Genomic DNA, 17,124 nt, shown 5'->3' on the forward strand with positions numbered 1-17,124 from the left:
AGCTGGGGGGTCAATTGTTACATCAAGAGGCCTTTCCACTTCAGGGTAGTGTAGCATGAGGCAAAAATCAGTAAAAGCAAGCCATGTGCACATTGCTATATGTCACTTGCTACTAAGTGAGTCTTTAGTGCCAAGAGCTGTTAGGCTCTATCCTGTCATTGAATCAGAGATGATAAGTCCTTGGATTGTGTGATGGCCAACATCTTATAGACAGGAAAGAAAAATCAATTATTCAGTGATGCATCTGATTCAGAAAGGTTCAGTCTAGGACAGACCAGAAAAGATAGTCATAATGAAAACTGTTTTATTTGCCACCTTGGAGCCATGTAGTATATCAATTACTTCCACAATACCTTTCATGTACCATGCTGGGTTTTTTTTGGTGGTGGTGTTTTTTTTTTCAGATTTTTTTATTTGAATTAGAAACAAGATTGTTTTACATGACAATCCCAGTTCCCTTCTCCCTCCTGTCCTCCCCTACCACCCCCCTCCCAACTAAAACCCTACCTATCACATATCCTTTCTGCTTCCCCTGGATGGTGAGGTCTTCCATAGGGTGTCATCAGAGTCTATTGTATTCTTTGGGATAGGGCCTAGGCCCACCCCCATGTGTCTTGACACAGGGAGTATTCCTCTATGTGGAATGGGCTCCCAAAGTGCACACCTATGCTAGGGATAAGTACTGAACTTCTACAGGAGGTCCTGTAGATTTCCGAGACTTCCTCACTGAAACCCATGTTCCTGGGGTCTGGATCAGTCCCATGCTGGTATCCCAGTTATCAGTCTGGGGAGCAAGAGTTCCCCAATGTTCAGGTCAGTTGTTTCTGTGGGTTTCACCAGCCTGGTCTGGACCCCTTTGCTCTGCACTCATCCTTCTCTGCATCTGGATTCCAGTTCAGTTTGGTGATTAGTTGTGGGTGTCTGCTTCTACTTCCACAAGCTGCTGGATGAAGACTATAGGATGGCATATAAGACAGTCATCAATCTCATTATCAGGGGAGGGCATTTAAGGTAGCCTCTCCTCTGTTACTTAGATTGTTAGCTGGTGTCATTTTTGTAGATCTCCAGACATTTCCCTAGTGTCTGATTTCTCTGTAAACCAAAAATGTCTCCCTCTATTATGGTATCTCCTTTCTTGTTATCTTCTATTCTTCCCCTGACTCAACCTTTCTGCTCCCTCATACTGTTTTTAATTTGCTATCCAACATGGAAAACACATTCATTGGGATTTTCCTACTACAATAATCCTCCCTAAACAGGTCCCAAAAAACCAATATGAAGATTCTGGCAATTTTGTCTGTTCTTACTGAGTATGAAGTTTTACATTTGGAAACTGACCACCTGTTGATCTGTGTACCTGTAAGAGCTACTATGAGATGGACCAGAGTCATGACTCTGCATTGTGTTTGCCCCACAAAGCCTTTCTCCATCTGTGACATGCTGATGGCACTTTTGTTGAATCAGCATTAACTCAGACTTCCAATCAACATCCTTTGACTAGGCATCAACTGTTCCAAGAGTTGCTTTTCAAGTAAAAATGTCATGTTTAAAAGAACTGAAGAACCACCAGGGAACACACTCAGAGTTCTTCCTTACTGGAACATGGCCTTCAACCCGTGGGCTCTGTGGCTGAGAATAGGCTCATAGCTGGGACTTGGTTAGTAGAGCATGTCATCATTGGGGCTCTGCCTTCTGTCTTCATCTCCATTCCTAATTCCCTTTCGATTTAACTTTATGTAGCTACTATAGATGGAAGAATAGAAAACAAAGTTGGAAAAGATAAGAGTCCCTGATTTCCTGGGAATGTATTCTGCTTTGCTCTGGTCTGAAGGTGTATGTCCTTTCCAAACTCATATGTTGAGATCCCAGCCCACAGAATGATGCTAGGCAAGTCTTTGGAGAGTTGATTAAGTCATGAGAACAGAGCCCTCTGAATGAGACAAATGTACTTATTAAAGAGACCATGGGTGCTAGTTAGCCCCCTTCCCCAGATGAGGACCCAATGAGAAGATGCTGTCTGTGAGCCAGAGAACAAGCTCTCAGCAAACATGGAAATGCCTTGGTCCTAGACTTCATGCACTCCAGAACTGTGAGAAATGTGTTGATAAGCTACACGTTTTTGTGTTAATTTCTTAGAAGAGCCTCAATGAACTAAGGAAACCTTTCTTAATTGCCTTCCCATGACATCACAAGCTGAAACCCCAGAATGTGAAAATGTAGGCTGTCAACACTGGACAGATTTAGTGCAAATATAACAGGAACAGTGGTTACCAGCGATAAATTACCATGTATTCCAATGCTTTACTGGGTGCTGTATTTCATCATCACAACCTTCTGAGAAGGAGTGCCTCATTTTGTGAATGGAGAACAAGCCAACATTCACATCACCCCCTGAAAGCAGTTTATTAATGAGTGAACGGAAGAGCAATGGACAGCAATCTGATACATAGACAGGGATCTACATTAGTAGCAGTCTGGACCAGATGTTAAAATTCTCTTTTCATTGCAAACAGAGTATACATCTATATATAACTTTGTTTCCCATATGATCCCAGACTACCTGATAACTCCAGAGAGTTCAAAGCAATTCAGTCAACTGGTTCTATGATGACCCACTGGAAAGCCCTGAGAAACATCACCACAGTGTCCTGGAGGAGTGGTCACATGCCACACAGGAGGTTCCATGAGGTGCTGTGCACTGGTTTGCAAACCACAGCTCTCAACACATTCCTGCATCATGGCAGCTCGATAGCATTTAAAACAAGCCCATAAAAACAAGATAGCATAGAAAATGCTAGCCTGCACAGAGGCGTAGGAAGAATAGTCTTGTGAAATTTTGTACTTCCAATTAAGTAATAAATAGTTTTTATTGTGGATTGTGGGAAAAACAACAACAACACTGAGAAGAGCTATAGAGAATATATGCTAAAACTTGCTAACAACTAGCCAGTCTCAAATCAAGGAGCACAGTAGGTCCTGAGCTGGCATTCTGAGAGAAGATGAAATGACTGAAGCAGACGTGTGTCCCTTGGCTCCCTGATATCAATCTAATTATAAACGTTTTCATAACCTGAGCAGTTACGTTAATGAAAACTAATGTAGATGACAGCATGTTAGCAACAACAACAACAACAACAAAGAGGGTAGCCAGGGACATCCAGCCAAGAGAGGATCTGGGAAACACGAGTCACTGCTTAGCACAGGAGGACCTCCCCAGCACCTTTAGGGACGTGAAGCACTCCTTTCTCCAGAGTGGGTATGAGGCAATAACTTGGGGGCAGACTTCGGGTGGGTAATCAGGGCATGAAAGAGTGGGTTTGAGATCATTGCCAAGCCTGCCTAAGGGAAGCTTTCAGACCATAAAGGTCACTTTGTGGTTCCCATTTGCCACCATCTCTGTTTCAGCTTGCTGTTCCCATTGGCCACAGAGGAATCCAGGATTCCATCTTGAAATACACCCACATTAGACATTGAGACTTGAGACTTACTTCACTCGGGTCCAAAAAAAGTACAAAACGGGAGTTTCCAATGTACCACCCCACCCCACCCCCTAAGGAGGGCTCTGTAGGAGTCACACTTCATACTGGGGCAGCATTTTCTTCTCAAACAGCTCTGGGAGCTTGGCCCTGCTTACCACAGCCACCCACTGGCAGGGATCCTGGCCATGGATGCCCTGGGCCCCAGGTGCCGAAGCAGCAAGACTGCGTGGACGCAGCTGGAGAAGGACAACAGCATTTATCTACCCTGAGGTGCTGCTGCATCGGCATTTATCCACCCTGAGGTGCTGCCATATCAGAGCCACAGAGCATGTCCACAGCAGGCAATTGCATGCTTGAGCCAGAAACTGAGGCTCTGGGCTGCTGCAGAGTTAGAACTCCAGTCACACTCGGTGACCAGCGGCAGTCCAAACTTATCCTCGGTGGGCCCGAGGCGCGCGTGCGTGCGTGCGTGCGTGCGTGCGTGCGTGTGTGTGTGTGAACTCTGTCTTCGCCCAGCTCTTGCCTCCCACTCTGTGTTGGCCTTATTTCTTCCCACTATTCAGCGTCAGCATAAATGTCACCTTACCAGAAAGTGCCTTGCTGACCACACTGTCCGGGCATCAGGACGCTCTCAGAGCACCCTGCTCTTCTCTGAAGCTCTGATTGCTGTCACTAATTACACTGCTAATGGGCATGCTTGGTCTGCTTGACACCTGCCTTCCCAGGTGACTAAAGCTCTATGTGAGCTCGGGGCTTCACGCTGGATGAAGAAGACAGTGTTTGTTACAGGAGTCAGTGCCGTTTTATTTGATTGCAGAGGCTGAGGAGTGGACTACACTAGTAGCAGCGTGGTGCCCTAGAATGAACCAGACCCTAGGTTTTGATCCTCAAAACTACAGAAAATTCATTAAGATTTTGTTTTTGTAACATCATTAAACCATTGTTTTGGGTTTTATGTTTTGAGAAAATGACATTATTACTAAACTATTAAGGGCTGAAGTTGAGGCACACCCATGTTCACAGCAACATAGTTCCCAAAACCAAAGGTAGAAACAATGTGTCCATTGAAAAATGAATAAGTTGCACAGAAGGAGGTCTATGAACAGTGGCCTATTAGTCAGCCATCTAAAGGAATTAAATCCAAAACAAACTACATGGATGAACATCACCATTGCCCTATGTGAAAAAGCCCGACACAAAAAGATAAATGCCGTAGAACTCTATTTATGTAAGGAACCTCGAGTAGCCAAACTCTTAGGGACAGGAATGGTTATCAGGGCCTGGGATTAGGAGAAACAGGGAGTTGAGCTCTGATTTAAGAAGGTGGGGTGGTTCTGGAGAAGGGCAGTGGGGTTGCTCAGTGGGGGTCATGCCCTGATACCATTGGGCTAAGCTGAAAGTGAATGCTCCACTACAATTCCAAGAGTTTAAAAAGTTTAAAAAGCTTCTGCTCTCCAGACAACCCAGTCACAGCACAACTGCCTGTGACTCCAGTCAGCTCCAGGGGATCTGACCTCCGTTCTAGCCTCTATAGACACATGCACACAAATAACAATGATGATGATGATGATAATGATAATAACAATACATTTCTTTTAAAAATTAGTAGTTTTAAAATAAAAATTTAAATACTGTGTTCATTCCCATCCACTTATGTGCCACAGTAGCATGGGGTATGTATTATGTGAATGATAACAACTAAACACTAGAAAGGTCATTCATATGCACAATGAAAGTCCTGACTTATCTGGGAAGCTATGGAACTCCTTCTTCCAGTCAGAGAAGCTCAGTGTAGAGCTCCCAACCACACATGGCAGCTGTTCAGAAATGCTCACTCATGCGGCAAGAACCCCAAATAGAAAGACAGAATTTTATGATTATTACATTTTCAAAAGAAAGGCATTACTGTAATATTTGTGAAAGAAGTATTTCATTCCCAAATAGTAAAAAGATCAAAACCCAAATCTGAAGAGCAAATGTTTGCAAGATGCCTATACTTGTTCACATTTTTCTGGAAAATTTTTTCCAATGGGGTTGTGGGGGAGGAGGCAAGTGCAGTGTTTACGAGCCAGACAGCTGGGATTCAGCACCGGGGCATCCACTGTCACCAGTGCCAAAGCTTACCAGGACAGGAATGGGCAAGAATATTAGTGTAGTGATTTCAGGCAAAGAGGCAAAGGTTAAGGAGGGCCTGGAAGAGGTGACATAAAGATCCACACACAAGAAAGTTCACGAAGGCCACATCTAACAACACCCACCCACCCACAGAACAATACAGCACCACACCCAACGCGCTACCAAGGAACTCACTCTGATAAATGTTTCATTGCCAAGATTGAATATGCTGCCTGGGTTTTATCAACAAACATATCTGAGAAGAGGAACTCTTAGCTGAGAAAATGTCTCTGTAAAATTGGCCTGTATACGAATGTGTAGGGTATCGTCTTGAGTAGTGATTGCTATGAGAAGGCCATAACCATTGTGAGCAGAGCGACCCCTGGGCTGGTGGTCCTAGCTGATATAAGAAAGCAAACTGAGCAATGAAGGAGGAACAAACCAGGATGCAGCATCCTCCTCAGCCTCTGCAGCAGCTTCTGCCTCCAGCCTCATGCCGTGCTTGAGTTCCTGACCTGACTTCCTTTAATGATGAATTGCGATATAAAAATATCAGAAAAATAAACCCTCCTCAAGTTTCTTATGGTCAAGATATTTTATCCCAGCAATAGAAACTCAGAACCTGTCATAGGATATTGCTGTCACAGACATGACCACGTACTGTTTGGGAGGATTGTGGTGGCATTTAAACTGTGGGTGAGTAAAGCTTTTAGTGCTCAGAGGTCTGATGGGGATGTCCTCTTGTATATATTTTACCCTTGTTAGTTAATGAATAAAACACTTTTTGGCCAATGAGGCAGGAAGATAGGCGGGTCTAGGAGATAAGGAGAATGCTGGGAAAGGTAGGCAAAGTGAGCCTGCCACACAGAGTCACTAACACCATGCCGGGACATGACCATTAAGCCACAGCCTCATGGCAATACATAGATTGATAGAAATGGGTTAATAATTAAGACAGAGTTAGCCATTAAGAAGACCAAGCCACCGGCCAACAGTTTTATAACTAATATAGCGTCCGGTGGGGTGAGACAGCTGTGGGAAGCTCCACAACAGAGGTCTGTTCTATGGGAGCTTGGAAGATAATACTGAGAGCAATGCAGACGATGAAGGCTAATTTACTAAGTTTCAGAGGGAAGTATGAGAGTCCCACAAAGACTATCCAAGCCATCAAATATTTTTAATTATAAATCACTAAAGTGAAACCTTTCTTTTGTTGGGATAGTAGATGCAGGTCAGCTGGGGCTGAAGAATCATCTCTGATTAAGAAAAGACCAGAATCATTGAGGCAAAATATTCTGAGATGTGTTTTCTCTGGGCCAGAACACAGCTGTGGTCCAGAAAGGATCAAGGCTGTATCTTGTGCTAGCAAGTAAACCATGTAATGTGTGAGAGTCACCTGAGAAGTGAGGCTTTTGAAGACAGGAAAGATGATGGACAACAGCTGAGGCAGGGCTGTGTGGCAGGGCTGCAGCCCCAAAGAAAGGCCAGAACAAGCCACTGGTGTAGGTGCAGCCATAGGTGCAGTAAAGGTCCTGGAAATGAGGGCTTCATGGAGAGAAGTTGAAGCTTAGCAGAATGTGGTAGGGTCAGACTCCCGGAAGACAGTCCAGGAGAGGCTACTGGTGAAGGTGCAGCCCTGTTGCAGAAATAACAGCATTTTGGTGATGCTAGGACCATGGGGCAATCACCAAGAACAGCAGTAACTGTGGAGTCAAGCTGGCCTGAGCCTGAGACAAACTTGGTGCAGTGTAGGTGGCTGTCCAAGAAGACCAAGTAAAGTCAAGGAGTCTAACCCTGAGATTTGCACTGTTAGAATCCATTTGGTTGTGATTGTGCCCTGGTCGTCTCTTAAAATAAGAAAGTATTTAACTTTTTATTTTATTTTATGAGAGCCTATAGTTAAAAGATTTTGAACTTTTAAAGAGACTTGGAAATTTCTCCCTAAAGAATATTAGGGAGACTATAGATATTGTAAATTTTATTTATTTTTATCTTGTGTGCATTGGTAGTTTGCCTGCATAATTATGTCTATGTGAGGGTGTCAGAAGCCCTGGAACTGGAGTTACAGACAGAAGTGAGCTGCCATGTCAGTGCTGGGAATGGAACCCGAGTCCTCTGGAAGACCAGCCAATGTTTTTAACCACTGAGCCATTTCTCCAACCCCTGACTGTAGATATTTTGGACTACCAATATTTTAGAGAGGCTTGAACTTTAAAAGAGACTTTGAATGTTTTAAAAGACTAAACTTTTTAGATGTTTGAATTTTTAAAGACTGTGAGACTTTTAATGTTTGGAATATGCTTTATAGTATGATACTGATCTGGGAAATAAACAATAAAGGAAAGGTGGTGGTTTCATAAGTGATGTGTTGGTGTGTCAAGTAGACAAGGGTTTAGTTATTCTGGTTGGTTTTTGTCAGCTTGATACAAACCTAGACATATCTTGGAAGAAAAAAATCTTAATTAAGAAAATGCCTCCATCAGATTGGCCTGTAGGTGAATTTGTGAGGGTATTGTCTTGATTAATGATTGAAGTGGGAGGTCCCAGCCTAATGTGGGTAGTACCACACCTGTGAAGGTGGGCCCTAAATGATGTAAGAAAGAATACTGAGCAATGCAGAGGAAACAAGCCAGTAAGCAGCACTCCTCTATGGCCTCTGCATCAGTTCCTGCACTGACTTCGCTGACTTCCTTTGACGATGGATTAAGATGAAATAAGCCCTTTCCTTCCCAGGTTGCTCTTCGTCATCTTCTAAACCCCTCAAGTGATCCTCCCCTCTCAAAGGTAAACCACCCCTCCCTGAGTAGTTCTGTCTACCTGCTAAGCCCTGGATCCCCATGTAAAGAAACAAAGACAAGAGATCCTTTTGCTGACCACCATAGGAGACATCCCTGTATGGTACTAAGTGATTACTCTGAGCCTTCCTTCGAGTCCTCTGCCACATGACTTCCCGCTTATCCCTTGGGCTGTATCCTTCCCACATCTCTGTACTAGGCTTAGCCCTGTGGCTTGCTCTGGAAGCAGGATGAGAGCAGACATCAGGCAAGCAAAGGCATGTGGTTGAACTTGGGCCATCCTCTAGAAAAGAGCATGCCTGGGCACACCAGAGCAGAACTGTGGGCAGCTGGGCTGCAGACCTGTACCCTTGCACCTACATCCCTGAAAGAATGTTGTTGTTTGTGGCTCTCTTGGACTTGATGCAACTTTGATGTTGTTTGGATGCTTCTTGTTAGGTTTTTCCCATGGGATTACATTTTGACCAATAGCATTGCAATTTTGTTTAAGAGTAAAGGAAATTTCTGAAGCCAGAGATAATAGAAGAAACAAACAGGTAGAAAACTTCTTTTCCATGTCATCTCTTCCAAATCTTGCATGTTGGATGCCTTACATGGAAGAGCTGTGTTACACACATGGAGAACCATCATCTGGTTTCCTTCATTTTCTATTTTGTTCATCTTTGTGGCCTGAAAGCCTGCAGTATTCCGAGTCCTCCAAACCTGCTACTGACAAGTGTCTAACTGCCCCCTAGTGATGCCCTCCACTGCGCTGTTATTAGTGGGCTACAGTGCAGGCATCCCCTGAATGTTTGAAAGGAAGGATTGCAGACAAGACTGTAACATACAGTGGCCAGGAAGGCAGGGGTGCCGATATGTGATGAGCAGCAGCATATGGCCATGTGTTAGCTCCAGGGTTAGTTTCTGGGTTTGTTTTCATCTAGTCCTAGGGACTGACCATTGCACACACCAGCACTAAGCACTCTACCACTGAGCTTCTCCCCAACTTTGTTTCTTCAAAGACAAGGTCAAATTCATGGTCCTCCTGCCTCAGCCTCCCAAGTGTTAGGATTATGGGTGAAACCACTACACCTACCTTGGCCTCCAGCATCTCACTGACACCTGATCAGAGAAAGTAGAGTGATAAACATCCAAGGACAAAGGGCTTAGTCTAAGGATGTGCTAACCCATTACCTCAGAACCCAACCCAAGACCCTGTCTGCTTCTGTAACATGATTCCAGACTGTCCCACATCACAGTCTCCTCTCAAGATGGCAGCCATTCTTCCCAAGGCTAGGATTCTATTTTCCTTGATGCTCCTTATTTCTCCAAGGCCTAGACTCTGGCTCCTGGGCCAGCATTATAAGTGGTTTGCACCACATGTTCTCGACACTGTGTTATTAACACAGTCTCTTTGACCCTCTGTGGAAATTATGCAGCTTACCTGAAAACCAAAACTCCCACTGCCACATAACCCTCTCATTTCCCCTCTCGAGCCCTTTTAGAAAACTCACTCACCCATCTTCTACCTCATAGCATCTCTATTGTGCAATTCCTTCCCCCAGTTGTCTCTTTTCAGTCGACATATATGCCAATGGGTTATTTCCTTGCTTCAGCCAAGCCCCACCTGGTTATAGAGGATTCCGTGGGTACTGAATTATTTATTGACTTGTGCTGCTAGATGCAAGTTCCTGAATAGCCAGGACCTTTGCAATGTGTTTGGTTTATTTCCTATGCTGTGTGGTCCTATTCATTCCAAAGAGAGAATAATGAGGGACTAAGAATTCAAAGCCTAAAGAGATAAAAAATGATTTTCTTCACAGGCAGAAAAGAATGGAGCATTGTGAATTATTTTGGTGCAATGGTTCAGAGGCTTCCTGACTAGTCCTGGGCTTGGGGATCTTCATGCACAAGCCACCAGGTGGGGAGGAAGGGAATTGGAAGAGAGCTGGCCCAGCTCTGGGAGGGGTCCACTTCCTGGGAAGGTAAGAAGGGCTATCTCAGTTCAGGAAGGATCCAATTCTTGGGAAGATGGTACCAGTGAGTGGTTCAAGAAGGGTTTGACAAATGATGTGCCACAGGATGGTCCTCCCAACTACCAGGAACTGCACTAGGGGAGACAAGGTCTCCCATGGCTCTCCTGGTCAACTCCATCTTCCCCCACCTTCAGCCTGGAACTGGATGCCCAAGCTCTCAGCTCCAGCCAAAATCTCTTTCCTTCAACTCACTGGAATTCTTTTCTGCCAGATGTAGTTATTTCCATTTGCTGAGTTGCTTGGAACTTTATCAACTTGAAAATAATGTATTTTAGATCTTAAACAAATGATCCCATTTAGCTTCAAGATAACCCTGTGTGGAAGTGGTAGCTAGCAGGGATGCCTTCCCCCTCTTGATGTTTGGGATCAGAAGTGTTTCAGATATTGGAGTTGGCTTTTAATTTGGGGATATTTGTATAAACATAATGAGATAGTTTTGCTAAGTGACCAGAGTCTAAAGGAAGTTCATTTATGTTTCTTTTTTGACTATTGTATATTTTTGGCTTGTTCGTGTTTTCTTTCTTTCTATGAAGAGGTCTCTGGGTAACTGAGACTCATCATGTAGCACAAGTTGTCTCTGAGCTTGTGATCATCATGTAGCACAAGTTATCTCTGAGCTTGTGAGCCTCCTTCCTCTGCCTTCTGAGTGCTGTGATTGCATGCTTATGTATTGCCTACACATAGCCTATGTAATTTTTTAGCAGAAATTTTATAAAATATTTTAAATAATTTCTTCATGGAATGAAGTTTCATGGTACAGAATTTTCAACTTAGGGCATTCTGTCAACAATCAAGAAATTTCAGAGCCAGCCATGGTGGCCCAGGAGTTTGACCCCAGAACACTAATCTCTGTGGTCAGGTGCTAAATCAGAGGGACTAGTCTGGGGTATATTGAAACCCTGCCTTCTCTCAAAACAAGTTTTCAGATTTTGTAATTTTGGGGGAGCATTTTGGACTAGTGTTCAAGTTGTAGTTTCACTTTTAATGAGGAATCTGAAGCTCTGAAAATATTCACAATTCATTAGTTAGTTACAAACCAGGATGAGATTTGGTTTTTGGTGCTGGACTCCAAAATCTACATTGTCTCATTTCTTCACATCTCACCTTCATGGGGGCTAACCTTGGCAAAGTCCTCAACGTGGGGATGAGGATGTTCAGGTAGGAAAGAAGCCCTTCCTTTAGTCAGGAACTGTCTTGGTACCTTGGAAAGCCTGGAGCCTGGCACACTGGATGTGCTTAAGAAATCTGGCTTGTGTGAACAAATGAAGCAGCTTCTGGCAGCAGCCTTCTCAGTGTAGTTCACAAAGCAGCTCCTCACTGTTCCCCTCTGTCACAGTTTTTAACAAGCCTGCAGAAGAAGCCTTGGCCGTGACTCAGCAATCACTAGCCACTAAGTTTGTAGGAACATAAGTGCAAAGTATGTAAAATGTCCCAGATCTGATTAGCCAAGCTTGTCTTTTCCAAACAGATGGAAGATTCACTCTTGCCAGTCCATGCTCACTTTTCCTTCAAGAACTTTTGGGTTAAGATCGAGTAAAGTGGTACTCACTCCCCAGCTTTCTTCCTGATCTCTTTCCAAGAGGGCTAGGAGTTTCACAGAAACAGGTCTTCTACAAGGCTGAACTTATTTCTAAACAAGCTGTGTTAAAACTGCGCTTCCTTACTATTGAGTGCTGAGGATGGATGGAGACAGAGGTGTGAGAGCCTAGCCTGGGCCAGGGCTTCAGGAGAACTCCACTGGTGCCTGGGAATTCTGTGGGGACTTGGATACAAATATATCTTTTAGACTTTTCTACAGTGGCTAGATGTAGAAGAGCCCTTCCCTCTAGGAAACTGTCATAGATGCAAACATAATTTATAGTAGTTATAAAACCACACTGGCTGACGGGGTAAGTATTAATATAACCCAGACCCACATCCTTGTCACAAACCCTATGTCGGTTAAAGGGACTATGAAGCTCCATCACACCACTGACTTAACACAATTCAAATCTGTTGCACAGAAAAGAATCCCAGTAACAATGGTCACTGTTGGCAAGCCCCCTTTGCTGTCACTCTGTCATCCCCCATCACCCAGGGGAGAGGAGGGCATCCCTAACTGTGAACCTTTGGTCCTGATGTGGAGTGTTTCACTATGCTCCCTTCCTTCCCTCGTTCCCTCTTGTTTCTGTGTCTGCTCTCTCTCTGTCCCTTGCTTTTCTTGTGTTTCCCACAGTTGACCTTGTTTCCTTCTGTGGCTCTGGCCTTCACAACTCAGACACTTAGGGAACTTTCCCTCACTGGCACCCAATGGGACATCAGCTGTCTATTTGGGGACATCCTGATACTCAGAGCCAAAGGAACCCAGGGTTGAGTCCACAGTCCTCTCTCACATTCTGAGTTATCTTAAACACCTCTCCAGATGTGTAGCAACAACTGGGAGATTTGTGTTGTTGTTTTGATTTTGGTTGGTTGGTTGGTTGGTTTTTCAGTTTGTGGATTTTTTATTGTTGTTTGTTTTGTTTTACAACACTAGGGATTAGACCCAGGGCCCTGTGTGTGCTAGGCAAGTGCCACATCTCCAGCCCTTCGTTTGGGTTTGTTTTGTTTATTTAAAGGTTTTCATGTACTATGAGTATGACTGTGAACTCACCAGATAGCATCCTCCTGTCTCAGCTTCCTGAATCTTAGGATTTCAGTCATTGGCCACCAAGCCTGGCAATTGTTTGTCAAACAGAGATGTGATGTCATAATGTAGTTAATACAATCCAGTTAATAAGCACTAGCTCTCAAATTTATAGCCATCTCCTACCCTCTAGCACAGTAGCAAGAATGCTAGATGGGATTTTGAGCTGGGGGAATTCTTGATGAAGCCCCTCGACGTCTCTACATCTCAACATGAACCTCTGTAACATAAAAGAATTGTATTAGATTCCCACATAGGCCATAGAGAGCATCTTCCTGGACCCACTAGGTCTAGTCAGCAGATGGGAAAGAGACAAAAGACTGCAGAGTTCTCTGATGATCCCTTGTTTGCCAGGGCCGGGGATTTGCTTGGTTCGTCAGCATCTCCTCATTAAGAATTCCCTGAAAGAGCCTCACCAGACAAGGACCTAGTGCCATCTTTTGTCCAGAGAAGCCACCATGGTCATTCTCAAACTGCACTGTAACACTCAGTTTGAAAGACCGAGGAACTTTCAGTCTTGATCTTGAAGTAAGTCGAACCCATTTGCACTGGCACTTTTGACTGGAATACTATACTTTAATGCCTAGAATTCTAAAAGGTCTGCTCTTCCTGATTTATTGGGTATTCATTATAATTATCTTACTTGTAATGAATTCATTTGGCATTAATTTGGACGTCATATGTATAGTACTTTCATAAAAATTACTGTGTGATTCAGCCTTAATTTAATCCATCTTTAAGGAGAAATGTTAACAATCAATTCATATTACTTGGTTCCTTAAACCACTGGCAGAGCTTTTATTATAATTATTATTATTTATGAACTGTGCAAGGTATTTCTAGTATGTGCACTCTCACGTTTCTCTACCACCCCATTCTCCTATCCATACATCACTGCTGCCTTGAAAATAGATCTGCCTAATCAATACCTCAGTGTCTTTATCTTTAAATATGTCACCTTCTATTTGCCACTGTTAGTCCATCATTATGTGTACAGATTTTGGAACCACTTCTGTAGCAATAAAACATATTTTTCCACCAGATTCATCTCAAGCACCCCTAGGTAGGAAAGGGGGCGTTGTCTCATCTGTGAAGCCACCAATAAACAAAACCACGTTTTTAAAATGAGAACAATGGGAGGATGCTGCCATGACAGGAGTGATATCTTAAGTCATATGACTTCACATGTATATGCTTTGCACATATCCTGGTAAGAAGGGAAAATAAAAAACAATGTACGTATTTGTCATAGTTTAATCAGTTTAATTAGCCTGTAAGCTCTCAGATGAAAACAGGCAGAAAGACAGACAAAACCCTTCAGTTGTCAGAGAAGAAAAGGCATGAGATGGTAATTTGTTTGCACCTCTTGCATTTGACCTTAAAGTCCTGTGCAGAGAAAGCACAGTTATTTTTAAATGAGTAAGACCATGAACTTTGTCTATGTAGGGTCTTACAGCATGAACAGAAAGTAAAAATGACAAAGATGCCATTTTAAGTTAAGTGAATCATTTTATTCATTTATTAATCATGCTCTAGTTTTTGACATTTGATTAGCTTTCTTTGTCTTTAATTCAAAACCCCAAGAGCAAATTCTAGCAAATTCGTGTGTGTGTGTGTGTGTGTGTGTGTGTGTGTGTGTGTGTGTGTGTGTGTAAATCACAGCCTAACAAATGACAGTTGAAAAGCTTGTTGTGAAACATGAGATTGAAGTTTGAAGATCCATGTTAATGTGCACTTGTGTTGGCTTTTGTCAGGAAGATACTGTGCTGTCATGAGATACAGGGTGTCTTGCTCTGTGGTTGACACTGTGACATGTGTGCCCATCACACTCATTCCCTTCGTGCATTCTTTCCCCATTGGAACAGGCATGAGGTGATGGTAATCCGAGGAAAACTCACCATGACTTGTTTGTTACTAAAGGGTTATTTAAGGCTGTCACCATGATCTGTGTCCATTTGTAATCTCACAGGGTCTTAAAGGAACCCTAGTGCAGATACCTGATTTTGCTTTTTTATGATTTATGTATATCACTTGTGCAAAGACAACAGGTTTTGATGTTGATTTTTCCAAACTTCTATAGAACTTTATAGTAAGTCTATATAAAACACATTTCTTCGTTCTGCTTGTCACTTCTCATTCTTTCCATTCCAAGACTCATCTTGAGTTCTATCCACTCTAAAGAAAGTAAAAATGTCCTACAACCCTTTCCAATGAGACTGGATTCTCATGACAGGACTTGGTATTGAAATGCTTACTGACCTTAAATTAAAGTTCAAATCCAAAGGCTAGGGAGCTGGCTCAGTGGGCAAATCATTTGCCACATAAGCCAGAGGGCCTGGTTTCAGATCCCCAACACAGAAGCCAAACACAGTAACATGTGTCTGTAATTCCAGCACTCCCATTGCAAGATGAAAGGGAGGACAGAACAGTCTCTGCAGCTAGACTGCCATAGACAGCGATGAGCAAGAGCCCTTCTCAAACAAGGACCAACACCCAAAGCTGTCATTTGACTGTCACCTGTGTACCATGGAGCGCACACGCATGCACACACAAAGGCACTCTCACACACCTAAAACACCAAAATAAAATAGAGAAACCAAACTAAGCTAAAATCTGGAGCTATGTTTCTTCTTTCCTACAAATCAAGCCTGTTGTTGCCATGCTGAGTGTGTTCTACAGACATGAAATGTGCTGGGCTTCTCTAAGATGCCTGCAAACACCATATGGAATCAACCAATGCCATGGCATCCAGCAAAGAATTAGCATTTGACCAAGTGCTCCCCGGGGAACACAGCTGCACTGATGAAAAGACTAGCCAGGAGGGCCTGTAGAGAGCATCTGTTGATGGGGCCTCACCTTTCAAGTGCATACACAGAAGGCTCTCACCTGAGCCTGCCATCTGGGTGGCCTGGACAGATGCACAGAGCCTCGGGGTTAGGTTTACAGGTCCAGGGGGTGTAGCTCTGTTACAAATGCATTAATGGTTGTGAGAGAAACCCATAAAGCACAATGGTCTTGAAGTTTTAGTTGATTATCAGAAAAGCACTTTTTGTATCCAGATCTGGGAAGCCTTACAGAAGACATTTCTTTCCAGTTACAGGCATGGTGTGCGCATGGCAACAGTGCTCCAAGGACCCCCACCCTAGACTGTGGTTGCAACACATTGTACAGCTCAGTTAGGCAAGGCCAGACTGCAAAAACCTCTTTTCACACACTGTTAAGGACTTCCCAAAGCATACCACAATTCCCTGCTGGAGAAGGTAAGCTTTGTTTTCTAAGAGAATAGAAGTTATTTTTGAATACTGAAATAAACACACAAGAACACATCCCCTTCTATAGTAGTTTGCTAAGGCTGAGTTCGTGTTGTGATTTGACCCTGAAATGTCCCACACACACTCTTGTTTTAAATTCTTGTCCCTCAGCTGGTGGCACTATTTGGGGAGGCTGCAAAGTAGGTTACTGGAGACGGACTTCGAAAGTTATCACATGACCCCTGCTTTCAGCCTCCTCCTCGGCTTCCCCCACTGTGATGTGAGGAACCTCTGTCACACCATGCCTGACCCTGGCACACCGGACCGAAGCCCTCTGAAACAGGGATCCAAACTTAATCCTTCCCACTGGAAGATGCTTCTGCCACAGCAAAGAAAAACTCAGCAACACAATTGACTTCACGATAGAAATCTGAGGCCTCCTGTTCCAGAAGCCAGAAACTTAAAGTCAAATTGTCAGCAGAGTTGGCTCATTATAAAAACTGTGATGGAGTTGATTCAGGCCCCGCTCCTAATAGAAGGCCTTCTTCTCCCCTTCTTGCAGCCGTCTGACTCTCCAAACATCTCTAAACTTCCCCTTCTTACAAGGACACCATTCAGACTGGATTAGAATGAACCCTAATGACCTCATTTTAGCTTGACTGTCTCTATAAAGACCCTGTCTCCAGATAAGGTCTCCTTCCCAGGAATTCAGCCTGGGAGTTGAGGCAGGCGGTTCCATTCAGCTTGTAATACACTCCTGAAGGTGTTCTGGCTTCAGAAAGCACAAAGTCACTTTGTTTCTGG

The sequence above is a fragment of the Cricetulus griseus genome, chromosome 2, assembly GCF_003668045.3.
Source record: "Cricetulus griseus strain 17A/GY chromosome 2, alternate assembly CriGri-PICRH-1.0, whole genome shotgun sequence".
NCBI classification, from domain to species: Eukaryota; Metazoa; Chordata; class Mammalia; order Rodentia; family Cricetidae; genus Cricetulus; species Cricetulus griseus.